Genomic DNA, 26,797 nt, shown 5'->3' on the forward strand with positions numbered 1-26,797 from the left:
TTTTTAAGGTAGTTAGACTGAGTTTTCCAAGAGACCTAGCTTATTGTTATGCCCAATCACGATGGAAAAAGTATGTATCTACCAGGGCTCGAACCTGGGACCTTCCGCGTGTAAAGCGGACGTGATAACCACTACACCATAGATACTTAGTAATATTGAGTTTTCCAAGAGACCTAGCTTATTTTTATGCCCAATAACGATGGTCCAAACATGTATCTCAAGGGGCTCGAACCTGGGACCTTCCGCGTATTAGGCGGACGTGGTAACCACTACAACATAGTTAGGTAGTTAGACTCAGTTTTCCAAGAGACCTAGCTTATTGTTATGCCCAATCACGATGCACAAAACATGTATCTACCAGGGCTTGAACCTGGGACGTTCCGCGTGTAAAGCGGACGTGATAACCTTTACACCAGAGATACTTAGTAATATTGAGTTTTCCAAGAGACCTAGCTTTTCTTATGCCCAATAACGATGGTCCAAACATGTAGTTAATCGGGCTCGAACCTGCGACTTTCCGCGTATTAGGCGGACGTGATAACCACTACACCAAAGTTAGGTAGTTAGACTTAGTTTTCGAGGAGACCTAGCTTATTGTTATGCCCAATCACGATGGACAAATAAGTATCTACCAGGGCTCAAACCTGGGACCTTCCGCGTGTAAAGAGGACGTGATAACCACTACACCATAGTTAGGTAGTTAGATTGAGTTTTCCAAGAGCCCTAGCTTATTTTTATGCGCAATCACGATGGACAAATCATGTATCTACCAGGGCTCGAACCTGAGACCTTCCGCGTGTAAAGCGGACGTGATAACCTTTACACCAGAGATACTTAGTAATATTGAGTTTTCCAAGAGACCTAGCTTTTTTATGCCCAATAACGATGGTCCAAACATGTAGTTAATCGGGCTCGAACCTGGGACTTTCCGCGTATTAGGCGGACGTGATAACCACTACACCAAAGTTAGGTAGTTAGACTTAGTTTTCGAGGAGACCTAGCTTATTGTTATGCCCAATCACGATGGACAAAATATGTATCTACCAGGGCTCAAACCTGGGACCTTCCGCGTGTGAATCGGACGTGATAACCACTACACCATAGATAGTAATATTGAGTTTTCCAAGAGACCTAACTTTTTTAATATCTTATCACAATGGTCAAACTATGTACCTACCAGGGCTCGAACCTGGGACCTTCCGCGTGTGAATCGGACGTGATTACCACCACATCATAGTTAGGTAGTTAGATTGAGTTTTCCAAGAGACCTAGCTTATTTTTATGCGCAATCACGATGGACAAAACCTGTATCTACCAGGGCTCGAACCTGGGACCTTCCGCATGTAAAGCGGACGTGATAATCACTACACCATAGTTACTTGGTAATATTGAGTTTTCCAAGAGACCTAGGTAATTAGTATGTCCAATCACGATGGTCAAAACATGTATCTCATGTTGCTCGAACCTGGGACCTTCCGCGTATTAGGCGGACGAGGTACCCACTACACCATAGTTAGGTTGTTAGACTTAGTTTTCCAAAGAGACCTAGCTTATTGTTATGCCCAATCACGATGGACAAAATTATTTACTATCAGTGCTCGAACCTGGGACCTTTCGCGTGTAAAGCGGACGTGATAACCACTACACCTAAAATACGTAGTAATACTGAGTTTTCCAATAGATATAGCTTATTTTTATGCCAATCATGATGGACAAAATATGTATCTACCAGGGCTCGAACCTGCGACCTTCCGCGTGTTAGCCGGCCGTGATAACAACTATACCTTAGTTAGGTAGTTAGACTGAGTTTTCCAAGAGACCTAGCTTATTGTTTTGCCCAATCACGATGGAAAAAATATGTATCTACGAGGGCTCGAACCTGGGACCTTCCGCGTGTGAAGCGGACGTGATTACCACTACACCATAGTTAGGTAGTTAGATTGAGTTTTCCAAGAGAACTAGCTTATTTTTATGCACTATCACGATGGACAAAACATGCATCTACCAGGGCTCGAACCTGGGACCTTCCGCGTGTAAAGCGGACGTGATAACCACTACACCATAGATACTTAGTAATATTGAGTTTTCCAAGAGACCTAGCTTTTTTATGCCCAATAACGATGGTCCAAACATGTAGTTAATCGGGCTCGAACCTGGGACTTTCCGCGTATTAGGCGGACGTGATAACCACTACACCAAAGTTAGGTAGTTAGACTTAGTTTTCGAGGAGACCTAGCTTATTGTTATGCCCAATCACGATGGACAAAATATGTATCTACCAGGGCTCAAACCTGGGACCTTCCGCGTGTAAAGAGGACGTGATAACCACTACACCATAGTTAGGTAGTTAGATTGAGTTTACCAAGAGCCCTAGCTTATTTTTATGCGCAATCACGATGGACAAATCATGTATCTACCAGGGCTCGAACCTGAGACCTTCCGCGTGTAAAGCGGACGTGATAACCACTACACCATAGATACGTAGTACTGAGCTCCCCAAGATATCTAGCTTATTTTTATGCCAAGTCACGATTTGACAAAAGATGTATCTACCCGAGCTCTAACCTGGGACCTTCCGCGTCTTAGGCGGACGTGATAACCACTACACCTTAGATACGTAGTAATACTGAGTTTTCCAATAGATATAGCTTATTTATATGCCTTATCACGATGGAAAAAACATGTATCTACCAGGGCTAGAACGTACGACCTTTCGCGTGTTAGGCGGCCGTGATACCACTACACCTTAGTAAGGTAGTTAGACTGAGTTTTCCAAGAGACCTAGCTTATTGTTATGCCCAATCACGATGGAAAAAGTATGTATCTACCAGGGCTCGAACCTGGGACCTTCCGCGTGTAAAGCGGACGTGATAACCACTACACCATAGATACTTAGTAATATTGAGTTTTCCAAGAGACCTAGCTTATTTTTATGCCCAATAACGATGGTCCAAACATGTATCTCAAGGGGCTCGAACCTGGGACCTTCCGCGTATTAGGCGGACGTGGTAACCACTACAACATAGTTAGGTAGTTAGACTCAGTTTTCCAAGAGACCTAGCTTATTGTTATGCCCAATCACGATGCACAAAACATGTATCTACCAGGGCTTGAACCTGGGACGTTCCGCGTGTAAAGCGGACGTGATAACCTTTACACCAGAGATACTTAGTAATATTGAGTTTTCCAAGAGACCTAGCTTTTCTTATGCCCAATAACGATGGTCCAAACATGTAGTTAATCGGGCTCGAACCTGCGACTTTCCGCGTATTAGGCGGACGTGATAACCACTACACCAAAGTTAGGTAGTTAGACTTAGTTTTCGAGGAGACCTAGCTTATTGTTATGCCCAATCACGATGGACAAATAAGTATCTACCAGGGCTCAAACCTGGGACCTTCCGCGTGTAAAGAGGACGTGATAACCACTACACCATAGTTAGGTAGTTAGATTGAGTTTTCCAAGAGCCCTAGCTTATTTTTATGCGCAATCACGATGGACAAATCATGTATCTACCAGGGCTCGAACCTGAGACCTTCCGCGTGTAAAGCGGACGTGATAACCTTTACACCAGAGATACTTAGTAATATTGAGTTTTCCAAGAGACCTAGCTTTTTTATGCCCAATAACGATGGTCCAAACATGTAGTTAATCGGGCTCGAACCTGGGACTTTCCGCGTATTAGGCGGACGTGATAACCACTACACCAAAGTTAGGTAGTTAGACTTAGTTTTCGAGGAGACCTAGCTTATTGTTATGCCCAATCACGATGGACAAAATATGTATCTACCAGGGCTCAAACCTGGGACCTTCCGCGTGTGAATCGGACGTGATAACCACTACACCATAGATAGTAATATTGAGTTTTCCAAGAGACCTAACTTTTTTAATATCTTATCACAATGGTCAAACTATGTACCTACCAGGGCTCGAACCTGGGACCTTCCGCGTGTGAATCGGACGTGATTACCACCACATCATAGTTAGGTAGTTAGATTGAGTTTTCCAAGAGACCTAGCTTATTTTTATGCGCAATCACGATGGACAAAACCTGTATCTACCAGGGCTCGAACCTGGGACCTTCCGCATGTAAAGCGGACGTGATAATCACTACACCATAGTTACTTGGTAATATTGAGTTTTCCAAGAGACCTAGGTAATTAGTATGTCCAATCACGATGGTCAAAACATGTATCTCATGTTGCTCGAACCTGGGACCTTCCGCGTATTAGGCGGACGAGGTACCCACTACACCATAGTTAGGTTGTTAGACTTAGTTTTCCAAAGAGACCTAGCTTATTGTTATGCCCAATCACGATGGACAAAATTATTTACTATCAGTGCTCGAACCTGGGACCTTTCGCGTGTAAAGCGGACGTGATAACCACTACACCTAAAATACGTAGTAATACTGAGTTTTCCAATAGATATAGCTTATTTTTATGCCAATCATGATGGACAAAATATGTATCTACCAGGGCTCGAACCTGCGACCTTCCGCGTGTTAGCCGGCCGTGATAACAACTATACCTTAGTTAGGTAGTTAGACTGAGTTTTCCAAGAGACCTAGCTTATTGTTTTGCCCAATCACGATGGAAAAAATATGTATCTACGAGGGCTCGAACCTGGGACCTTCCGCGTGTGAAGCGGACGTGATTACCACTACACCATAGTTAGGTAGTTAGATTGAGTTTTCCAAGAGAACTAGCTTATTTTTATGCACTATCACGATGGACAAAACATGCATCTACCAGGGCTCGAACCTGGGACCTTCCGCGTGTAAAGCGGACGTGATAACCACTACACCATAGATACTTAGTAATATTGAGTTTTCCAAGAGACCTAGCTTTTTTATGCCCAATAACGATGGTCCAAACATGTAGTTAATCGGGCTCGAACCTGGGACTTTCCGCGTATTAGGCGGACGTGATAACCACTACACCAAAGTTAGGTAGTTAGACTTAGTTTTCGAGGAGACCTAGCTTATTGTTATGCCCAATCACGATGGACAAAATATGTATCTACCAGGGCTCAAACCTGGGACCTTCCGCGTGTAAAGAGGACGTGATAACCACTACACCATAGTTAGGTAGTTAGATTGAGTTTACCAAGAGCCCTAGCTTATTTTTATGCGCAATCACGATGGACAAATCATGTATCTACCAGGGCTCGAACCTGAGACCTTCCGCGTGTAAAGCGGACGTGATAACCACTACACCATAGATACGTAGTACTGAGCTCCCCAAGATATCTAGCTTATTTTTATGCCAAGTCACGATTTGACAAAAGATGTATCTACCCGAGCTCTAACCTGGGACCTTCCGCGTCTTAGGCGGACGTGATAACCACTACACCTTAGATACGTAGTAATACTGAGTTTTCCAATAGATATAGCTTATTTATATGCCTTATCACGATGGAAAAAACATGTATCTACCAGGGCTAGAACGTACGACCTTTCGCGTGTTAGGCGGCCGTGATACCACTACACCTTAGTAAGGTAGTTAGACTGAGTTTTCCAAGAGACCTAGCTTATTGTTATGCCCAATCACGATGGAAAAAGTATGTATCTACCAGGGCTCGAACCTGGGACCTTCCGCGTGTAAAGCGGACGTGATAACCACTACACCATAGATACTTAGTAATATTGAGTTTTCCAAGAGACCTAGCTTATTTTTATGCCCAATAACGATGGTCCAAACATGTATCTCAAGGGGCTCGAACCTGGGACCTTCCGCGTATTAGGCGGACGTGGTAACCACTACAACATAGTTAGGTAGTTAGACTCAGTTTTCCAAGAGACCTAGCTTATTGTTATGCCCAATCACGATGCACAAAACATGTATCTACCAGGGCTTGAACCTGGGACGTTCCGCGTGTAAAGCGGACGTGATAACCTTTACACCAGAGATACTTAGTAATATTGAGTTTTCCAAGAGACCTAGCTTTTCTTATGCCCAATAACGATGGTCCAAACATGTAGTTAATCGGGCTCGAACCTGCGACTTTCCGCGTATTAGGCGGACGTGATAACCACTACACCAAAGTTAGGTAGTTAGACTTAGTTTTCGAGGAGACCTAGCTTATTGTTATGCCCAATCACGATGGACAAATAAGTATCTACCAGGGCTCAAACCTGGGACCTTCCGCGTGTAAAGAGGACGTGATAACCACTACACCATAGTTAGGTAGTTAGATTGAGTTTTCCAAGAGCCCTAGCTTATTTTTATGCGCAATCACGATGGACAAATCATGTATCTACCAGGGCTCGAACCTGAGACCTTCCGCGTGTAAAGCGGACGTGATAACCTTTACACCAGAGATACTTAGTAATATTGAGTTTTCCAAGAGACCTAGCTTTTTTATGCCCAATAACGATGGTCCAAACATGTAGTTAATCGGGCTCGAACCTGGGACTTTCCGCGTATTAGGCGGACGTGATAACCACTACACCAAAGTTAGGTAGTTAGACTTAGTTTTCGAGGAGACCTAGCTTATTGTTATGCCCAATCACGATGGACAAAATATGTATCTACCAGGGCTCAAACCTGGGACCTTCCGCGTGTAAAGCGGACGTGATAACCACTACACCATAGATACGTAGTACTGAGTTCCCCAAGATATCTAGCTTATTTTTATGCCAAGTCACGATGGACAAAAGATGTATCTACCCGAGCTCTAACCTGGGACCTTCCGCGTCTTAGGCGGACGTGATAACCACTACACCTTAGATACGTAGTAATACTGAGTTTTCCAATAGATATAGCTTATTTATATGCCTTATCACGATGGAAAAAACATGTATCTACCAGGGCTAGAACGTACGACCTATCGCGTGTTAGGCGGCCGTGATACCACTACACCTTAGTAAGGTAGTTAGACTGAGTTTTCCAAGAGACCTAGCTTATTGTTATGCCCAATCACGATGGAAAAAATATGTATCTACCAGGGCTCGAACCTGGGACCTCCCGCGTGTAAAGCGGACGTGATAACCACTACACCATAGATACTTAGTAATATTGAGTTTTCCAAGAGACCTAGCTTATTTTTATGCCCAATAACGATGGTCCAAACATGTACCTCATCGCGCTCGAACCTGGGACCTTCCGTGTATTAGGCGGACGTGATAACCACTACACCGTAGTTAGGTTGTTATGCTGAGTTTTCCAAGAGACCTAGCTTATTGTTATGCCCAATCACGATGGACAAAATATGTATCTACCAGGGCTCGAACCTGGGACCTTACGCGTGCAAAACGGACGTGATAACCACTACACCATAGATACCTACTAATATTGAGTTTTCCAAGACACCTAGCTTATTTTTATGCCCAATAACGATGGTCTAAACATGTACCTCATCGGGATCGAACCTGGGACCTTCCGCGTATTAGGCGGACGTGATAACCACTACACCATAATAAGGTTGTAATACTTAGTTTTCCAAGAGACCTAGCTTATTGTTATGCCCAATCACGATGGACAAAATTAGTATCTACCAGTGCTCGAACCTGGGACCATCCGCGTGTAAAGCGGACGTGATAACCACTACACCATAGATACTTAGTAACATTGAGTTTTCCAAGAGACCTAGCTTATTTTTAAGCCCAATAACGATGGACAAAACATGTATCTCATCGGGATCGAACCTGGGACCTTCCGCGTATTAGACGGACGTGATAACCACTACAACATAGTTAGGTAGTTAGACTCAGTTTTTCGAGGAGACCTAGCTTATTGTTATGCCCAATCACGATGGACAAAATATGTATCTACCAGGGCTCGAACCTGAGACCTTCCGCGTGTAAAGCGGACGTAAAAACCACTACACCATAGATACGCAGTACTGAGTTTCCCAAGATATCTAGCTTATTTTTATGCCAAATCACGATGGACAAAAGATGTATCTACCCGAGCTCTAACCTGGGACCTTCCGCGTCTTAGGCGGACGTGATAACCACTACACCTTAGATACGTAGTAATACTGAGTTTTCCAATAGATATAGCTTATTTATATGCCATATCACGATGGACAAAACATGTATCTACCAGGGCTAGAACGTGCGACCTTTCGCGTGTTAGGCGGCCGTGATAACCACTACACCTTATAGTCTGTCAAACGAAAGAAGAGCCCTGAGAAATTTGTCCAAATTGGTGTCGCCACCATCGACCCCATAGTACTTTATCAACTTGTTTGGTTTTGTCAATAGTCGTCTGTAATATAGTCTGCTATATACAGATGGCTTAATTGCAATAGAACCAATACATTTTGCAATATATATTTAATACGTTATGTTTTTTACGATCATCGAGTATTAAAGAATATAAAACAAAATTAACGACAAGACACCAGTTTTATCTTTGTTGAACTAGCATTGCAATATATTTTAATGACATAAGTTAAAGTATCTGTATATAGCAGACTATATTACAGACGACTATTGACAAAAGAAAACAAGTTGATAAAGTACTATGGGGTCAATGGTGGCGACACCAATTTGGACAAATTTCTCAGGGCTCTTCTTTCGTTTGACAGACTATAGTAAGGTTGCTAGACTTAGTTTTCCAAGAGACCTAGCTTTTTTTAATATCGTATCAAGATGGTCAAAATATGGATCTTCCAGGGTTCGAACCTGGGACCTTCCACGTGCAAAGCGGACGTGATAACCGCTACACCATAGATACTTAGTATTATTGAGTTTTCCAAGAGGCCTAGCTTATTTTTATGCCCAATCACGATGGTAAAAACATGTATAAAAAATGGCTCGAACCTGGGACCTTCCGCGTGTTAAGCGGACGTGATAACCACTACACCACAGAAACTTAGTAATATTGAGTTTTCCAAGACACCCAGCTTATTTTTATGCCCAATCACGATGGTCAAAACATGTATCTAATGGGGCTCGAACCTGTTATCTTCCGCGTATAAAGCGGACATGATAACCACAACACCATAGATACTTAGTAACATTGAGTTTTCCAAGAGACCTAGCTTATTTTTATGCCCAATAACGATGGACAAAACATGTATCTAATGGGGCTGGAACCTGGGACCTTCCGCGTATTAGGCGGACGTGATAACCACTACAACATAGTTAGGTAGTTAGACTCAGTTTTCCAAGGGACCTAGCTTATTGTTATGCCCAATCACGATGCACAAAACATGTATCTACCAGAGCTTGAACCTGGGACGTTCCGCGTGTAAAGCGGACATGATAACCACAACACCATAGATACTTAGTAATATTGAGTTTTCCAAGAGACCTAGCTTTTTTAATGTCCTATCACGATGGTCAAAATGGGTATTTACCAGGGTTCGAACCTGGGCCCTTCGCGTGTGAAGCGGACGTGATAACCACTACAGCAAAGATACGTGGTAATGCTTAGTTTTCCAAGAGACCTAGCTTATTTTTATGCCGAATCACGATGGTAAAAACAATTATCCACCAGGGCTCGAACCTGGGACCTTCCGCGTGTGAAGCGGACGTGATAACCACTACACCATAGATGCGCAGTGCTGAGTTTTCCAAGAGACCTAGCTTATTTTTATGCCGAGTCACGATGGTAAAATCATGTATCTACCACTGCTCGATCCTGGGACCTTCCGCGTGTTAGGCAGCCGTGATAACCACTACACCATAAATACGTAGACCTGAGTTTTCCAAGATATCTAGCTTATTTTTATGCCAAATCACGATGGACGAAATATGTATCTACCAGGGCTCGAACCTGGGACCTCTCGCGTGTAAAGCGGACGCGATAACCTATACACCATAGAAACTTAGTAATATTGAGTTTTCCAAGACACCTAGCTTATTTTCATGCCCAATCACGATGGTCAAAACATGTATCTGATGGGGCTCGAACCTGTTATCTTCCGCGTGTTAGGCGGACGCGATAACCACTACACAATAGATACTTAGTAATATTGAGTTTTCCAAGAAAACTAGCTTTTTTAATATCTTATCACGATGGTCAAGATATGTATCTACCAGGGCTCGAACCTGTGACCTTCCGCGTGTGAAGCGGACGTGATAACCACTGCACCATTGATGCGTAGTAATATTGAGTTTTGCAAGAGATCTAGGTGATTAGTATGTCCAATCACGATGGTCAAAACATGTATCTAATGGGGCTCGAACCTGTTATCTTCCGCGTATAAAGCGGACATGATAACCACAACACCATAGTTTCTTAGTAATATTGAGTTTTCCAGGACACCTAGCTTTTTTAATGTCCTATCACGATGGTCAAAATGGGTATCTACCAGGGCTCGAACCTGGGCCCTTCCGCGTATGAAGCGGACGTGATAACCACTACACCATAGATACGTGGTAATGCTGAGTTTTCCAAGAGACCTAGCTTATTTTTATGCCGAATCACGATGGTAAAAACATGTGTCTACCAAGGCTCGAACCTGGGCCCTTCCGCGTGTGAAGCGGACGTGATACCCACTACACCATAGATACGTAGTAATGCTGAGTTTTCCAAGAGTTCTAGCTTATTTTTATGCCGAATCACGATGGTAAAAACATATATTTACCAAGGCTCGAACCTGGGACCTTCCGCGTGTGAAGCGGACGTGATAACCACTACACCATAGATACGTAGTTATGCTGAGTTTTCAAAGAGACCTAGCTTATTTTTATGCCGAGTCACAATGGTAAAATCATGTATCTACCAGGGCTCGAACCTGGGCCCTTCCGCGTGTGAAGCGGACGTGATAACCACTACACCATAAATACGTAGTCCTGAGTTTTCAAAGATATCTAGCTTATTTTTATGCCAAATCACGATGGACGAAATATGTATCTGCCAGGGCTCGAACCTGGGACCTAGCGCGTGTAAAGCGGACGTGAAAACCACTACACCATAGATATGTAGTAATACTGAGTTTTCCAATAGATATAGCTTATTTTTATGCCCAATCACGATGGACAAAGTTATCAACTACCAGTGGTCGATCCTGGGACCTTCCGCGTGTAAAACGGACGTGAGAACCACTACACCATAGATACTTAGTAATATGGAGTTTTCTAAGAGACCTAGCTTATTTTTATGCCCAATCACGACGGTCAAAACATGTATCTGATGGGGCTCGAACCTTTTACCTTCCGCGTGTTAGGCGGACGTGACAACCACTACACCACAGTTAGGTAGTTAGACTGAGTTTTCCAAGAAACCTAGCTTATTTTTATGCCCAATCACGATGGTAAAAACAATTATCTACCAGGGCTCGAACCTGGGACCTTCCGCGTTTGAAGCTGACGTGATAACCACTACACCCTAGATACGTAGTAATGCTGAGTTTTCACAGAGACCTAGCTTATTTTTATGCCGAGTCACGATGGTAAAATCATGTATCTACCAGGGCTCGAACCTGGGACCTTCCGCGTGTTAGGCGGCCGTGATAACCACTACACCATAAATACGTAGTCCTGAGTTTTCCAAGATATCTAGTTATTTTTATGCCAAATCACGATGGACGAAATATGTATCTGCCAGGGCTCGAACATGGGACCTTCCGCGTGTAAAACGGACGTGATAACCACTACACCATAGATACGTAGTAATGATGAGTTTTCCAAGAGACCTAGCTTATTTTTATGCGCAATCACGATGGAAAAAACATATATCTACCAGGGCTCGAACCTGGGACCTTCCGCGTGTGAAGCGGACGTGATAACCACTAACACCATAGATACGTAGTATTGCTGAGTTTTCGAAGAGACATAGCTTATTATTATGCAGAATAACGATGGTAAAAATATGTATCTACCAGGGCTCGAACCTGGGACCTTCCGCGTGTTAAGCGGACGTGATAACTACTACACCATAGTTAGGTAGTTAGACTGAGTTTTCCAAGAGACCTAGCTTATTTTTATGCCCTATCACAATGGTAAAAACATGTATCTATCAGGGCTCGAACCTGGAACCTTCCGCGTGTTAAGCGGACGTGATAACCTCAACACCATAGATACGTAGTACTGAGTCTTCCAAGATATCTAGCTTATTTTTATGCCACATAACGATGGACAAAAGATGTATCTACCATGGGTCGAACCTGGGACCTTCCGCGTGTAAAGCTGACGTGATTACCACTACACCATAGATACTTTCTAATATTGAGTTTTCCAAGAGACCTAGCTTATTTTTATGCGCAATCACGATGGATAAAACATATATCTACCAGGGATCGAACCTGGGACCTTCCGCGTGTTAAGCGGACGTGGCAACCACTACAACATAGATACGCAGTAATACTGAGTTTTGCAAGAGATCTAGGTAATTAGTATGTCCAATCACGATGGTCTAAACATGTATCTAATGGGGCTCGAACCTGGGACCTTCCGCGTGTTAGGCGGACGTGATAACCACTACACCTTAGATACGTAGTAATACTGAGTTCCAATAGATATAGCTTATTCTTATGCCAAATCACGATGGACAAAATACGTATCTACCAGGGATCGAACCTGGGACCTTCCGCGTGCAAAGCGGACGTGATAACCACTACACCATAGATACTTAGTAATATTGAGTTTTCCAAGACACCTAGCTTATTTTTAGGCCCAATCACGATGGTCAGATCATGTATCCCATGTGGCTAGAACCTGGGACCTTCTACGTGTGAAGCGGACGTGATAACCACTACACCATAGATACTTAGTAATATTGAGTTTTCCAATTTTGAATTATGGTCGAAAAAGCACGTGCAAAGACTGAGTATTAACATTAAGTAGTATGAAGGGGTAATTATGGTATTAATTTTTTCCCCCTTTTGATTTTGAAAATGAAGGATTAAACTTAATCTTTCATCATGATTGTCTGTTCTTCGTCTACACTTACTACACGACCATCGTTCCATTGGTTCCCTGTTTTTCTATCGACGACCCAAAATGATTAATAAATCGATCATTAAAATTTTTATAAAATACATAAAAAACCCTTTGATATAATATCGTATGTTTTGAGAACTATCAGTTTTAAAAGTTACTGCTAAATTAATTTTCGCATGACGACCACTAGCTGTTTTACGAGGAACACAATGTAGACAGTGTATGGCAAACGTTGCTCACGAAAAACGTAAGTGAACGCAGACTAACGGCGAGCTGTCTATCTATTTCATTATTGGACTTGCTTTCCTCTAACTCAAGACTATTTAAAACGTATATAGTATTTGAAATAACCCTTGCATCCCTTTAAATAACCATAAAATATTTTCCAAGGACTACGATGACCGCTTAGGGTAAGCGTAAACGATGTCGCGTGTCTTTGTTATAAATTAATTCCTTCACATGAACCCTTCCCAAAAAAATGCAAAATTTCATGATAAAATATTTTGGGCAAATGGAATTTTGGTGATAAAAACGAAGATAAGTATTTTTTTAAATAATTGATGTCATTAAGCTGAAAAAAGTTAATATCTGGACTTCGGTCATTCCATTTTCTTCTCTTATCGTTTACATTTTTTCTAGTCTTTGTCCACTAAGACAGTTTTTATTAATAGTGAATGATTTAAGTTTCGCTCAAGGTTTACCAAGAGAGTGTGTTATAACTAGCGCTGTTAAATTAGCTTTTCAACCATATTTGGGAAACGTAAAAATTTCAAATTTGAAAACTGCACTGCAATTTACAAAAATATCGTCTTTTGGTCGCACAATTTGTTCTCACGAAGTAGTCAAAAGATGCAACTGCGGAATAAAGTTAAAGGATGGGTAGTTCAAGGTTTATACAAGTTAAAGGATGGTATCTGTAACTGCCTTTCAATTAACTGTTTGTTCCTGTAGTTGAAGTGCAAATTTACCATTAAATATTGGCTTACACAGTATCGGATATAAAAGGAAAAGTTTCGGTCCTTGGCACAAACTCTCCAAAATTTGCTGGTTATATTTATGTAATGGAAATGCCCAACTTTTATGAATGTGACTAATTGATGTAAAAAATATGTAATATAGCCATTTCAATTTTTCAAATTATCTTTTTAACTCAAATACTATTGATAAAAGTAAATATTTAAAATTTATTTGTTAATTGCTCTTGAGAAAAATAAATTTTGATTCTTAAGAGTGTGAAAAATAAAGAATTTTTCAGCATTTTAAACAGATTTAATTTGAAAAACATTGCTTAGAGTGCTTCTTGGAAATTTAAAGAGAAAAGGTTTTTCTTTAGCACACTCTAGGCACTCTTTAGAGCTCTACAGGACTTCATAGAGTTTTTTTAGAATGTTTTTGTAAGGAATTAACTTACATAGTATTCTACATTTCATAAAATATGTGGGCAACCTAAAACGCGCAAATACTTTCTTAACACTATTTCACACTTATCGAAGAATTGAAAATTTATCTCTAGTAGCGGTGGAAGAAATTTTGCAGAGTTTAAATTGGCCCGTAAATAATATTGGAACGTGTACAAATCCATTTTTATTTGAACTTGATGTTTGGAATTATTACTTCTGTGTATTATTTATGTGTTTGTAATATTTTCTTTTTTAACACTCTTCAGTTACTTTTTGTTACCAATTGAGTGTAAACCTTCGATGCAAATTGAAATCAAAGTAAATGTGAACCCAAGTCCCAATATGCATAGTGGAACGAAAAAACTCTTCAAGTGTAGTTGAACAACTTCGTTTTCTGTAGTCTTCAGAAAACATCTCTCTCCCGTCCAGAAAGCCTCTTTCAAGGATTTAAATGTTACTCCACTTTCAAAAAGCTGGTAACAACTGTGAATAGACAAATCTGCATTATTGTGTTCAACTGAAGTGAACGAACCAGGTTCTTAAAAATTTAAACGAAACGTTTACCATTTTTTAAATATATTGGCGTAGGAAGAGTTGAATCCTCTTCGGATGGGAAAAGCCAACTTTGTCTTATATACGGACTTTGATAAACAGAATCTATCTGGATCCTCAGTGCAAGAACTTAGCTGCTCAAAACCATCTTTAATTGACTTCTTCTAAAGAATTTTGGATGTCCAAATCACTAAATGGAATAATTCCTTTGCTCTTCATAGATAGTTCCCACAGCTTTCGAATATCAGAATCAGTCGATCCCTATGTGTCGACGAAAAATATAAATCGAAAACTCTAAATATATTTTCTGATTTCGTTATTATTTTTATAAATATAAAGTTTGCTATACATCAGTTAAATCGAGGTATTCAAGTGGATTTTAAGATAAGCTGAAGCGCTTTGTAACAGGGTTAAAAAACCCGGCCCTTTTTAAAAATACCAGCCTACCGGGTTTTATTGGGGTTTTCTTTGCTTTACTGGGTTCTAGGTTTTTTATCTCTAGCTGCTAGCAGCTGCGTACATGGTTGAAATTCATTCAAAAGTAATTGCTTAATAAAAGTCTAAAAATGTTTCATAAAAAATAATAAATAATATTGAATGGTACTTTTGAAGTTGAAACTACAAATATGTATAAAATGAAATTATTCTAGCATTCAATTTATCATAATTGAAGATCTTAGTAATGGTTTTATTAAGTTTTTTATGGTGGGTAAAACCCAATTAAACCCGCAGTTTTTATTTGGGCTGGTTTTTTAGCCACATCGTAGTATACGATGAGGCTCTTAGTTTGAGACGAGTCGTAGTAGTACCCGTACAAAAATTTTAGGCTGTAATTCATCTGCATACGCGCTTTTTTATCACTATCACGCTGTAATAGGCTACATTAAGGCTACATTTTCTGCAGCTCGAAAAACGCGAAAATTTAACAACAATTCCAGAACTGCAAATTGTCTGCCGTTTCTACATTTTCTGTTTATTATCTGTTAATTGTCTGTACTGGCAGAAATATGCAGCGCGATTCTGCAAACGCGATGCAAAAGTAGAAATAACAGCTGCTAGTTTAAAACTGTAATTTGACCACAGTTATAGACATGTTACAGATCTGCAAAAGTGATGGAAAAGTAGAAATCCAGCTGCCAATTTAAAACTGCAATTTGACTATATTTATTGACATGTTACAGGTTTGCAAAAGTGATGAAAAAGTAGAAATACCAGCTGCTAGTTTAAAACTGCAACTTGACCACATTTATAGACATGTTACAGGCCTGCAAATGTGTTGGAAAAGTAGAAATCCAGATGCCAATTTAAAACTGTAATTTTACCTCATTTATAGACATGTTACAGGTCTGCAAAGCGTATGGATAAGTAGATATTCAGCTGCCAATTTAAAACTGCAATTTGACCACATTTATAGACATTTAACAGGTCTACAAAAGTGATGGAAAAGCAGAAATCCAGCTGCCAATTTAAAACTGTAATTTGACCAAATTTATAGGCATGTAACAGGTCTACAAAAGTGATGGAAAAGCAGAAATCCAGCTGCCAATTTAAAACTGTAATTTGGCCATTTTTTAGACATGTTATAGGTGTGCAAAAGTGATAGAAAAGTAGAAATACCAGATGCTAGTTTAAAACTGTAATTTGACCATATTTATAGACATGTTACAAGTCTGAAAAAGTGATGGAAAAGTAGAAATCCAGCTGCCTATTTAAAACTGTAACTATTCCACATTTATAGACATATTGCAGGTATTCAAAAGTAGAATTTCCTACATTTGAATACCTGCAATATATCTCTCTAAATGTGGTTAAATTACAGTTTTAATTTGGTAGCTGAATTTCTACTTTTCCATCACGTTTGCAGACCTGTAACATGTCTATAAAAATGGTCAATTTAGGTCAAATTAAAGTTTTAAATTGGCAGCTGTATTTCTCCTGTTCCATCACTTTTGCAGACCTGTAACATGTCTTTAAATGTAGTCAAATTGCAGTTTTAAATTAGCAGCTAGATTTCTACTTTTCAATCACTCTTTCAGACCTGTAACATGCCTATAATAAGGTCAAATTGCAGTTTTAAATTAGCAGCTGGATTTCTACTTTTCTATCACTTTTGCAGACCTGTAACAAGTCTATAAAATGGTCAAATTATAGTTCTAAATTGGCAACTGCATTTCTACTTTTCCATCACTTTTGCAGATCTGTAACATGTCTATAAATGTGGTAGAATTGCAATTTTAAATTAGCAGCTGGATTTCTACTTTTCTATCACTTATGCAGACCTGTAACATGTCTATAAAATGGTCAAATTACAGTTCTAAATTAGCAGTTGCATTTCTACTTTTCCATCACTTTTGCAGACCTGTAACATGTCTATAAATGTGGTCAAATTGCAGTTTTAAATTAGCAGCTGTATTTCTACTTTTCTATCACTTTTGCAGACCTGTAACATGTCTATAAATGTGGTCAAATTGCAGTTTTAAATTAGCAGCTGTATTTCTACTTTTCTATCACTTTTGCAGACCTGTAACATGTCTATTAAAACGGTCAAATTACAGTTCTAAATTAGCAGCTGGATTTCTACTTTTCCATCACTTTTGCAGACCTGTAACATATCTATAAAAACGGTCAAATTACAGTTTTAAACTAACAGCTGGTATTTCTACCTTTGCATAGCGTTTGCTGAATTGCGCTGCATATTTCTGCCAGTCTAGACATTTAACAGTTAACAAACAGAAAATGTAGAACGGCAGTCAATTTGCAGTTCTAGAATTGCTGTGAAATTTTCCCGTTTTTTGAGCTGCAGAAATGTAGCCTTAATGTATACCTATTACAGCGTGGTAGCGATAAAAAAGCGCGTATGCAGATGAATTACAGCTTAAAATTTTTGTACGGGAAGTCAACTTCGAGCGCTCCATAAATTTTTATCTGCTTCTGTTAGGCATTAATATTACTGCTTTTATTTTCCCAAACTTTGAATAAACAATTGGTTAGGCCTAAAAAGGCATCTTAAAAAAGCTTTACTCATTCATCTCAATAAGATCTTTTGATCTAGTACTGTCACGTCTCGATCCTAAAAATATTTAAACCACCATAAAAGATAGAAAATTGAAACATTTTTGGTCATAAAAGGGCCAGTATTTTATATACAGTTATCAAAAGTTTATCAGATATGTTTCAATAAGTATGACAGTGCCTATACTTCGTAATGCTAGAGACTTACTGAGAGCTAGTTCGAGAATGACTCGAGAATTGAATACACTCGGTTTTGCAGTCAAACTTCACCGATTAAGACAAGATCTACTATCACCATGGCGCTCGAAATGTGAAGGAAATTGCGAACCAAAGTACTTTAGCGCTATCATATAAGTCTACAGCAGTTTTCCTGGTTGCGAATAGACGTAAAACAAGCCTGTCGGGACCCTTCCCTTCACTTGTAATCGGTTTTTAGCTACAAGTTTTAAAGACTTTTTCGATTATGTTCTGTGAGTGTGTATGTTGTGGATGTTAGATAGACGAAAAGACCTTTTTAGCTAGATGTGGTAAGAACTTGTACATGTACCTAAACAGTTGGACCATCTCAGATGTTAATTAAGCAAGTCAGAAAAGCGTGTATTCAGATAAATTACAGCTTAATATTTTTGTAAGGGATGACTACAAGTTGGGAATCCAAAATAAACCTCTCCAAGTCGAGACGCAATCAGTGGCGTAGGAACGGGGGGGTACAAGGGTACATTGTACCACCCTAAAATTTTACTAGGGCGCCTAAATAGGTCAGAAAGGGCGCCAAATTTATAATCAAAGGGCGCCAAAATTACACTGAAGTAAAAAAGAGGTGAATAGCCCATTTCGGTATTACGCTCGGTGCCATTTCCCGTCCTAGTGGCGGAGCTAAGAGCCCGTCTTTTGTGAGGCATAAAAAGGCTTATTCAGCTTATCAATGACAGCTTCACAAATTTGGGGCGCTGTAGACCGTTCGCGCCTTCGCAGAGATAAATACCGAAATGGTCTACTGTGAAAATCAAGCGGACTCGGAGAAAACTTGTTTTTAAAGGCAATGGCAGCAGGAAAGTTGGACGACGAAACCCAGTCTTTTGCTGTTTGCAACTCAATTCGTCTCCTTCTTGTTGTGCCTGCCATTACACGTCAGCACAAAGAAGTTTCTCTATATTGAAGCTTTTAAAACGTACTAACAGCAAGGCCCCAGAAGTCCTATAATTCACATAAAATCCCAAATTTTAGAAAGTATCCTATAATTTCTATAAAGTCCTATTTTTTGGTATATTGGTGTAATTATTTATATTCCCAGCTGTGTGACGTTTTAAACTCAGAATTAGCAAGATCTCATTTGGTCAGACCTTCAATTGTCTCATAATTGAATTTTTTTTCCGTTTTTATTTGAAATTATAGCAATTGCTTTGCATTCTGAGCTTCGTTTCAATTTAATTTCACCTAAGACCTTTCATCTGAAGTGTCTAAGCTCACATATTAAGCTCAATTATAGCACAGACCTTTAATTATGAAAAGGAATTATGGAAATAGGGTTTTCTCTGAAAAATATCTTTTCATATACCTGACCCTTTTAAATAGTTTGATTTGGTAACTTTTCAATCACTTTTAAGTCTCTTTTTTGCTTGTTGTTTTTTTTTAATTATTGATCAGTTTCCAAGTAAATCTGAATGTGTGTCTTCTGTGTGAACCCTTTAGCATTTGATTAGATATAGGTGCTATGACGCTCTAGATCTTCTCATTTATGAGTCCAATATAATCCTATAATTTTATGAATCCGGTCCTATAAAATCCTAAAATTTTGCAAAAAGAATCCTATTTTTCCTTTTAAAAAATTCTCAAAAAGAGTTGATGCCCTGACTTTAGGGCAACAATGACTCAAAAAATACTAAAACATGTCCAGAGAGGATTGATAAAAATTTCATGTGCAAAAGGTTTTTAACAACCAACACATATCGGACACTAGTTTTTGAATTCACCGTACACCGTTTCACTTTTCATTGCAATTAAAATACTATGTTTCAATCTTGTTCAATATATTTTCAACATTTTTCTTATTTTTGGAAAGGGGGCGCCCAAATCCTTATCTAGACTGTACCCCCCTAAATTCGAAGCGTTCCTACGCGCCTGGACGCAATTTAGAGGCTATTTTTAAATATTAAAAAAATATAATTGATATTTATTAATTTAATCGTCATTAATTTACCTTAATTCTAGTTAAATCGTTTTAAGGAACTTTATTCCTAAAATAATTTTAAACATAGCTATTGTTGACGTTTGAACTCAAGCGTAAGCCTCTTCAACAATTTTTGGAAATTTAGGGTATATAAGGCGACTGATTCACAATAATTGATAAGATAACCAGCAATTACCCTGCAAAGCATCTGAAACGCGCCTGCAATGATCCTGCAAAGAATCTGAAATGCACCTGCAATTATCCTACAAAGTATCTGAAATGCACCTGCAATGATCCTGCGAAGTATCTGAAATGCACCTGCAATGATCCTGCGAAGTATCCGAAACGCATCAGATATTATTCCACAAAGTATCTAAATCGCACCTGCAATGATCCTACAAAGAATCTGAAACGCGGCTGCAATGACCCTGCAAAGTATCTGAAACACACCTGCAATTATCCCACAGAGTATCTGAAATGCTCCTGCAATGATCCTGCGAAGTATCTGAAACGCACCTGCAATTATCCTACAAAGTATCCGAAATACGCCTGCAATGATCCTAAAAAGTATCTGAAACGCGCCTGCAATGATCCTAAAAAGTATCTGAAACGCGCCTGCAATGATCCTGAAAAGTATATGAAAAGCGCCTGCAATTTTCCTACAAAGTATATGAAAAGCGCCTGCAATTATCCTACAAAGTATATGAAATGCTCCTGCAATTATCCTAAAAATATCTGAAAATTACCTGCAATTATCCTACAAAGTATCTGAAACGCGCCTGTAATTATCCTACAAAGTATCTGAAATTCGGCTGCAATTATCCTAAAAATTATCTGAAAATCACCTGCAATTATCCTACAATGTATCTGAAACGCGCCTGTAATTATCCTACAAAGTATCTGAAACGCGCCTGCAATTATCCTACAAAGTATCTGAAACGCGCCTGCAATTATCCTAAAAAGTATCTGAAAAGCACCTGCAATTATCCTACAAAGTATCCGAAATACGCCTGCAATGATCCTAAAAAGAATCTGAAACGCGCCTGCAATGATCCTGAAAAGTATATGAAAAGCGCCTGCAATTATCCTACAAAGTATCTGAAACGCCTCTGCAATTATCCTACAAAGAATATGAAACGCACCTACAATGATCCTGCCAAGTATCTGAAACACACCTGCAATTATCCGACAAAGTATCTAAAACGACTCTGCAATTATCCTACAAAGAATATGAAACGCACCTACAATGATCCTGCAAAGTATCTGAAACACACCTGCAATTATCCGACAAAGAATCGGAAATGCACCTGCTATTATAGAGAGTATAGACGCCTGTATACCGGAATAATTCGGTATACAGGCGGCCTTTACGTAGCCCCATTTGTTGCCCCCCCCCTTTTCTATCTATCTCGTTCCTCTAGATGGTACCGTGCCCGAGGGGAAATTGCAAGGGATTGAGATTGATGACGTCGCGTATCACGTGATATTGTTGGCGGGAAATTTGAATTGTAACGCCCCCTAGTTGTGGCGGGATATTTCGTTGATTATTAAGGTGATGGCGCGAAATTTGAATTTATATTTTAGTGTATTGGTATGACGTCACGTGACTTGGTAAAGGTATGTAGTGCCCATAGTAGTATTGTAGGATATTGTGTACATTTAGGGTATAATTTATTGGTGATTCAATACGTTCAATAGGCCATTTCTACACCCAACCTTTCCGTAATGTTATTCTGTGTATGATTTTAAGGTATCTCAATGTATGTTTATGTTATTCGTATATTACAAGAACTAGATAAGGTTTACGTAGTTTATTGAAAAAGGTTCAAATAACCCTATGATGCGGTTCAAGGTACTCATGTTTTGAATTGTTATTATTTGGTGTATCTTTAGGATATTGCGTACATTTAGGGTATGATTTAGTGGTAATTCTATAGGTTTAGTAGACCGTACCCTTCCCTTGTTATTTTTTGTATGATTTTGAAGTCTCTCCGTGTATGCTTATGTTATACTAAAGAAATAGTTTTAATTGAGATATGGTTTACGTAGTTTAAGCTACGATGATGTTCTAGGTGTTCTCCTGTATTTATATTGGGTATTGAGTTACAGGGTTAAAACAATAGTATATTTTAATATCATAAAAGGGGAATTACGGCAGTTTTCACACAATTTGTAGGCTTTTTATATGGTAGATTCTGGTTGGTTTATGCTACATTAGATCTTGTAAGATAGTTTTATGCTATTGGAGGCTTACTCTATGGTAGATCCTGGTAGGATTATGCTATATTAGATCATGAAAGATAGGTTTATGATAGGCTTAGTCTATGGTAAATGCCAAAAAAGATAGCTTTACGCTATTGTAGGCTTATTTTATGGTAGATCCTGGTAGGCTTATGCTATTGTAGATCATGAAAGATAGGCTTATGCTAGGTATATTCTTTGGTAAATGCTGAAAAAGATAGGCTTTTGGTATTTTAGACTTATTCTATGGTAGATCCTGGCAGGCTTATGCTGTATTACATTCTTTGGTAATTGCTGCAAAAATATACTCTAATGCTATCTTATTCTATGGTAGATCCTAGGCGTTTTTAAAATAGCTTCGTACATGCATTTTATAACTTGATCATTCAAAAGGTTGTAGTGAAATTTATCGTTCAGTTTCCCTGCCTCGGCCTTTGTTAGAGTGAATACGCTACCCTCAATGAATACTATCTCCCCTACATTACGGTAATTTTTATTTTCAAGTTCAAGTAACGATAATTACCCCAGTCGCTGAATGGATCTCCGTCCACTCCTCCATAAATTCCTTCAAAACGTCTTCCGAGACTGTAACAATAGTTCCCTCCATCTTTGTCAAAAGTAGGCTTGGCTCGTACCCATTCACCCCAAACACCGCAGAGCATTTATTACTTAGTCTAACACGGGCGTTCACGCGGTAATCTCCGACATTGGTGGACATACTTACGACAGGTCTTTACAGCTTAAAAGGTTACAACCGAATGATCTTTATTGCGAGATTTTGTTGATAGCGGGGTTGATAATTAGCCTGAGGGTATATTGACTGTTTCTTTTTTATTGTCCTTTATTGGCTACATACCAGGTGGCTTAAGACCTTAAAAGGGGGCGCGGCTAAACCATTTGTATTATCAATGGAATCTGTATTTAGAGTGATTTATGACTCACACAAACGTGTTAAGACATTTCATCTGTTTTTTATTTATACGTAACCACGTTCAGACGATCTATGTTAGATACTTAAAGTTAGTCTTATGTTATTTTAGGCTTATGCTGTATTAGTTCTTGAAAGATAGGCTTTTGCTAGGTTTATTCTTTGGTAAATGCTGAAAAATATAGTCTTATGCTAGGTTATTCTATGTTACTGGAAAGTTTATGCTATATTAGAGCTTGAAAGATAGGTTTATGCTAATGTAATCTTATTACGACATTCAGTGTCACTTAACTCTAGAGATAATGTAGGATATTGTGTACATTTAGGGGATGTTTTATTGGTAATTCCATGGGCTCAGTAGACCCTTTCTACACCCACCCATCCTGTAATGCTATTCTCTGTATGATTTTGAGGTCTCTATATATGCTTCTGCCAGTCTTATACTAAAGACACAGTTTTAATTGAGATATGGTTTACATTGAAAAAGGTACAAATTAAGCTACGATGATGTTCTAGGTGTACACCTGTTTTGTATTGGCTAGTAAACGAGTTACAGGGTTAAAAGGATAGCACATTTTGGTATCATAAAGGGGAATTACGGCTTTTTTTACACTATTCGGTAGCCAGTAATTAGTTAAAAGGAACAAATATTACTAAAAATCTCAGAACCTAAGGATTACACTAGTTTTGATACGATTTGGTAATAAATATAATACTAATTGACTAAAATTCAAAGGCTTATGCTATTGTAGATCCTGAAAATTATAGGTTTATGCTATTGCAGGCTTACTCTATGGTAAATCCTGGTAGGTTTATGTTATATTAGAGCTTGAAAGATAGGTTTATGCCAATGTAAGCTTATTACGACATTCAGTGTCACTTAACTCCAGGGGTATTGTAGGATATTGTGTACATTTTGGGGGATGATTTATTGGTAATTCTATTGGTTCAGTAGGCCCTTTCTACACCCACCCATCATGTAATGCTATTCTCTGTATGATTTTGAGGTCTCCATGTATGCTTATGTTATTCTTATACTAAAGAACTAGTTTTAATTGAGATATGGTTTACATTGAAAATGGTATAAATTTAGCTACGACGCGGTTCTAGGTATATTCATGTTTTGTATTGTTATTATTAGGTGTATCTTTAGGATATTGTGTACATTTAGGGTGTGATTTATTGGTAATTCTATAGGTTCAATAGACCCTTTTTACACACACCCTTCCTGTAATGTTATTTTTTGTATGATTTTAAGGTCTCCATGTGTGCTTATGTTTATCTTTTTTAAAAAACCAGTTTTAATTGAGATATGGTTTACATTGCAAAAGGTACAAATTAAGCTACGATGATGTTCTAGGTGTACTCATGTTTTGTATTGTTGTTATTTTGGTGTATCTTTAGGATATTGTGTACATTTGGGGTATGATTTATTGGTAATTCCATAGGCTCAGTAGACCCTTTCTACACTCACTCTTCCCGTAATGCTATTCTCTGTATGATTTTGAGGTCTCCATGTATGCTTATGCCAGTCTTATACTGAAGAACCAGTTTTAATTGAGATAAGGTTTACGTAGTTTATTGAAGAGGGTACAAATTAAGATACGAGGATGTTCTAGGTGTACACCTGTTTTTGTATTGGCTAGTAAACGAGTTACAGGGTTAAAAGGATAGCACATTTTAATATCATAAAAGGGGAATTACGACATTTTTTACACTAATCGGTAGCCGATAATTAGTTAAAATGAACAAATATTACTAAAAAAACCCCAGAACATAAGGATTACACTAGCTTTGATACGATTTGGTGAATAAATACAATACTAATTGATTAAAATACAAAGGCTTATGCTACTATAGATCCTGAAAAATATAGGTTTATGCTATTGTAGGCTTATTCTATGGTAGATCGTGGTAGGTTTATGCTATACTTGTTCTTGAAAGATAGGTTTATGTTAGGTTATTCTATGATACTGGTAGGTTTATGCTATGTTATTCTATGGTAGAGCCTGGTAGGTTTATGCTATGTTATTCTATGGTAGAGCCTGGTAGGTTTATGCTAGGCTTATTCTATAGTAGATCCGGGTAGGTTTATGTTATATTAGGCTCAATCTATTGTAGACCCTGGTAGGTTTATGCTAATGTAAGCTTATGTTAGATCCTGGTGGGCTTAGGCTAGGTTATTCTATGATAGATCCTGAAAGAGAAGTTCATGCTAGTTTATTCTAGTTGTATAGGCGGAAGAATCAGAGTTTGTATTAAATTTAGAACATTGAACACTACTAAAATACACATGAATATTGATTAAAATACTAACATTTCCATAATACTATCTTAAAAACCCCAATTTTACCATGCAAAAGTGACTTATTATAAACTAAAGCTGAATTTCATACGAATAATACTAAACTGCAAGGGATTTATATAAAATACATGCAAAAGTTATAGCCGAATACTGGCTAAAATACACATGACTATTGATTAAAATACTGGCATTTATATAACACAAGCTAAAAAAACAACAATTTTACCATGCACAAGTGGATTATTAGAAATTAGTACTGAATTTCATACGAACAATACTGAATCACACTTGATTTATATACGATACATGCAAAGGTTATAGCAGAATACTACTAAAATGCACATGAATATTGATTAAAATACTGGCATTTACTTATTACTACCCAAAAAACACCAATTATACCATGCACAAGTTCCTTATTAGAAATTAAAACTGAACTTCATACGAATAATACTAAAGTACACAAGAATATTGACTAAAATATGCATATTGTTATAATGCAAAGTGAAACATACCCTTTTTTATGAAGCAAAAGATGCTTTGTATTAACTATCATCCTTCCACAATTCTATTTCATCTCGAAAGTCACTGCCGTACCTGATTTAAATCTCTGGTGAATCATCTGTCCATTCGTCATATGTTTTCTATTTAGCACACATTTTAAGGGACATTTTTACCAAAACAAGAATTACATATTACGTAAGGTGCATCGGAAGAAACACGTGATTTCTTACTAATCTTGCCAACAACCTTTCTCTCCAGAGTTCGGAAGTGAAATGACTCTCTATAGCTTACAAAAGCCCCTTTTGGCCACCCAACAGGTGTGTTATATGACATTAAGGGGGAGGAGGGGGTCAAACTTGGTTCAAAACAAAAGAATTTATCCCCATCTGTTTTTATTTATACGTAAACACGTTCAGACGTGTCTAGATTTTGAGATGGGGGGGACGTAGTTCCATTCGATTCCTGGCTATGTTATCAATGGAATTTATTTTGTCCTTTCTTTAATTGGACCACCCACCAGGTTTTATGACATTAAAAGTGGGGCGAGGATAAACATTTATCCCCATCTGTTTTTCAGTTATACGTAAACATGCCCAGGCGTGTCTTAATGGCTTGGGAGGGGGCGTGGTCGAATCATTTGTATTATTATGAATGGAGAGTGATTTATTGCTTTGTTAATTGGCGAAGGGTGCCAAACATTTAATTGATTCCAGGTGGTTGCCCCGAGGGCATTATCCTGACAAGTCTCAACAAGTTATGTTTTCGTAGCGTTAGCAGAAATCAATAAGTATTATTAGACCGAAACATTAACTATACTATATTTATCAAAATTATCGGCCGTGTAATC

At 38.6% G+C, this 26,797-nt stretch overlaps 18 non-coding genes across 18 annotated transcripts; all 18 read right to left on the bottom strand.

Annotated features, from left to right (window-relative positions):
- Positions 1–73: 73 nt before the first annotated feature.
- Positions 74–146, bottom strand: TRNAV-UAC (transfer RNA valine (anticodon UAC)). Its single transcript has one exon. It is a non-coding gene; the product is annotated as a tRNA-Val (tRNA).
- Positions 147–1,996: 1,850 nt separating this feature from the next.
- Positions 1,997–2,069, bottom strand: TRNAV-UAC (transfer RNA valine (anticodon UAC)). The gene has a single exon. It is a non-coding gene; the product is annotated as a tRNA-Val (tRNA).
- A 339-nt stretch (positions 2,070–2,408) lies between these two features.
- Positions 2,409–2,481, bottom strand: TRNAV-UAC (transfer RNA valine (anticodon UAC)). The gene has a single exon. It is a non-coding gene; the product is annotated as a tRNA-Val (tRNA).
- Positions 2,482–2,819: 338 nt separating this feature from the next.
- TRNAV-UAC (transfer RNA valine (anticodon UAC)) lies at positions 2,820–2,892 on the bottom strand. The gene has a single exon. It is a non-coding gene; the product is annotated as a tRNA-Val (tRNA).
- Positions 2,893–4,742: 1,850 nt separating this feature from the next.
- Positions 4,743–4,815, bottom strand: TRNAV-UAC (transfer RNA valine (anticodon UAC)). The gene has a single exon. It is a non-coding gene; the product is annotated as a tRNA-Val (tRNA).
- Positions 4,816–5,154: 339 nt separating this feature from the next.
- On the bottom strand, positions 5,155–5,227 carry TRNAV-UAC (transfer RNA valine (anticodon UAC)). Its single transcript has one exon. It is a non-coding gene; the product is annotated as a tRNA-Val (tRNA).
- A 338-nt stretch (positions 5,228–5,565) lies between these two features.
- TRNAV-UAC (transfer RNA valine (anticodon UAC)) lies at positions 5,566–5,638 on the bottom strand. Its single transcript has one exon. It is a non-coding gene; the product is annotated as a tRNA-Val (tRNA).
- An 889-nt stretch (positions 5,639–6,527) lies between these two features.
- TRNAV-UAC (transfer RNA valine (anticodon UAC)) lies at positions 6,528–6,600 on the bottom strand. Its single transcript has one exon. It is a non-coding gene; the product is annotated as a tRNA-Val (tRNA).
- A 337-nt stretch (positions 6,601–6,937) lies between these two features.
- TRNAV-UAC (transfer RNA valine (anticodon UAC)) lies at positions 6,938–7,010 on the bottom strand. The gene has a single exon. It is a non-coding gene; the product is annotated as a tRNA-Val (tRNA).
- Positions 7,011–7,213: 203 nt separating this feature from the next.
- TRNAA-UGC (transfer RNA alanine (anticodon UGC)) lies at positions 7,214–7,286 on the bottom strand. The gene has a single exon. It is a non-coding gene; the product is annotated as a tRNA-Ala (tRNA).
- A 1,325-nt stretch (positions 7,287–8,611) lies between these two features.
- On the bottom strand, positions 8,612–8,684 carry TRNAA-UGC (transfer RNA alanine (anticodon UGC)). Its single transcript has one exon. It is a non-coding gene; the product is annotated as a tRNA-Ala (tRNA).
- A 753-nt stretch (positions 8,685–9,437) lies between these two features.
- Positions 9,438–9,510, bottom strand: TRNAV-CAC (transfer RNA valine (anticodon CAC)). Its single transcript has one exon. It is a non-coding gene; the product is annotated as a tRNA-Val (tRNA).
- A 747-nt stretch (positions 9,511–10,257) lies between these two features.
- On the bottom strand, positions 10,258–10,330 carry TRNAM-CAU (transfer RNA methionine (anticodon CAU)). The gene has a single exon. It is a non-coding gene; the product is annotated as a tRNA-Met (tRNA).
- Positions 10,331–10,395: 65 nt separating this feature from the next.
- On the bottom strand, positions 10,396–10,468 carry TRNAV-CAC (transfer RNA valine (anticodon CAC)). Its single transcript has one exon. It is a non-coding gene; the product is annotated as a tRNA-Val (tRNA).
- Positions 10,469–10,533: 65 nt separating this feature from the next.
- TRNAV-CAC (transfer RNA valine (anticodon CAC)) lies at positions 10,534–10,606 on the bottom strand. The gene has a single exon. It is a non-coding gene; the product is annotated as a tRNA-Val (tRNA).
- Positions 10,607–10,671: 65 nt separating this feature from the next.
- TRNAV-CAC (transfer RNA valine (anticodon CAC)) lies at positions 10,672–10,744 on the bottom strand. Its single transcript has one exon. It is a non-coding gene; the product is annotated as a tRNA-Val (tRNA).
- Positions 10,745–11,630: 886 nt separating this feature from the next.
- TRNAV-CAC (transfer RNA valine (anticodon CAC)) lies at positions 11,631–11,704 on the bottom strand. The gene has a single exon. It is a non-coding gene; the product is annotated as a tRNA-Val (tRNA).
- A 750-nt stretch (positions 11,705–12,454) lies between these two features.
- On the bottom strand, positions 12,455–12,527 carry TRNAA-UGC (transfer RNA alanine (anticodon UGC)). The gene has a single exon. It is a non-coding gene; the product is annotated as a tRNA-Ala (tRNA).
- Positions 12,528–26,797: the final 14,270 nt, after the last annotated feature.

This window comes from Phalangium opilio, unplaced genomic scaffold (genome assembly GCF_054372755.1).
Source record: "Phalangium opilio isolate 3A_F unplaced genomic scaffold, DU_Popi_V2 ptg000061l_1, whole genome shotgun sequence".
NCBI classification, from domain to species: Eukaryota; Metazoa; Arthropoda; class Arachnida; order Opiliones; family Phalangiidae; genus Phalangium; species Phalangium opilio.